Here is a 1909-nt window from a genome sequence, read left to right on the forward strand (position 1 = left end):
ATTTAAGATGTAAGAGTTAGCCGATATGAAGTGTGAGCTAATAGGCTAAGTAGTGTTGTAATTATACAGTTTCTGTGTGATTCTTTTGGGTTTGGGTGGCCAGGAACAAATGAGCAGTCTCCATCTACAAAGAAGGAGGAGTCCAGGAGAGTGTCTGCCTCTGCCAGAGGGATAAAAGGAAGCCTCCTACTGAACAGGCAGAGAGGCTTATATAGGGCTTCTTAGGGGTGGAATTTTCCCAGGGAGAAGAGGAATTGGTCAGTTTTCCTTGCTAAGGGATTGGTTGGTTTAGTTGGTCAGGGGCAGAGATGGCTCTGTTCTCAGGGCCAAACTTAGTTTCTTTCACTGGTCCTTTTTAGCCTTTTGACTCTAATCTTAGGGCCAGGGCATACTTCTTTCACTGGCTCTAATTCTAGGGACAAATTGTGTTTCTTTGGGACTGGTTGCAGAGTCAGGGCACGCTTCTTTGGTCCTGGGTTCAGGGCTAAAGGTGTTTCTTTCCCTGCCTCAGGTCTCAGATGCAGGGTGTGTTTCTTTCACTGGCTCTGGGTTCAGAGTCAGAGTGCTCAGAAATAGGTTGGTTTCCTGCTCCAGTTGGCCCTTTTACCCAACACTATATAATCATGCTTTCCAAATTCAAGACATTGTATTAAATTGGATTCTTGTTTGTAAAATACTCTTGTGATGTTTCTGTTTCTGATGATCGTATAAAAATTTGAACTATATTGAAAACCTATAGGAAAAATTAGATTATAGCAACCACTCCTAAAAGTTGTATTTTGACCCCCCCCACATGCCATGGCACACATGTGCCTACATGCACACACACGCGCACACACACACACACATATATGCACTTATGTATGCATATACACATGCACACACCAATAATAAATAAAAATTTATAAAAATAAAATAAAGCCACCTAAAAACCAGGTACATACGAATAATGATTAAAAAGATTTATATATGCATAATCTATGGAAAAGAAGGTAAAAAGAACATTCTGGATATGTGAAAGTCTAACTATGTTGAGAAAGGATTGCATTGGTGTATAGATTGCTACCACCTGGCTTCTCCTGTTCCCACAACAGACACCATTGTGACAGATACAATAAAGTTCAATTGATCTAAAGCAGCAAATGAACTAAAACTGTCAAGATAATATTTAGGTTAACAAACTTGCAGGCTATATATAAAATTTAGGGAAAACATTTTATTTCTAAGCAAAAACCTTATTTTAACTCCTTTACTATCAAGATAAACTGACTTTATTTTTTGATACAGATTTCACTTAGTAGGCCAGGCTTGAGCTCAGACTCAAAGAGATCCTCTTGCCTCTGCCTCCTGAGTGCTGAGATTAAATGCCTGTACCTCTATCACTAGAAAAATAAACTGAATTTTTGTAGGCTTTGAGAATAATACTTTAAGAAAAGTCTAGCAAGCTATGGATATTTTACATTATGTGTCACATATTATAAAATATTAATCTTCATGCAAAATTTCATATAACCTACACATTGTTTTACAGCACTTAGAACAATTATATGACAAGAAATCTAAAGTATTATTACAAGAAATAAAGTGAAATACTGTCTTACACATTAGGGAAAAAATCCTATCTTTAAAAGAAAATTTGTTAGTATTTCAGTACACATGACTTCTTTTTTATAATTGATGTTTTTAGTTAGCACACAAAATTGGTGTAGAAGGTTCTTTTGTTTGTGTGTTGCTTTCATTGGTTAATTAATCAAGAAACTGTTTGGCCTGATAGGGCAGAACTCAGGTAGGTGGGGTAGACAGAACTGAATTCTCGGAGAAAGAAAGCAGAGTGAGAGAGAGCCGCTGAGAGAGAGCCGCCATGGAGCTGCCAGGTCAGACATGCTGAATCTTTCCCAGTAAGCCACGA

Source organism: Microtus ochrogaster, unplaced genomic scaffold (genome assembly GCF_000317375.1).
Source record: "Microtus ochrogaster isolate Prairie Vole_2 unplaced genomic scaffold, MicOch1.0 UNK17, whole genome shotgun sequence".
Taxonomy (NCBI): Eukaryota; Metazoa; Chordata; class Mammalia; order Rodentia; family Cricetidae; genus Microtus; species Microtus ochrogaster.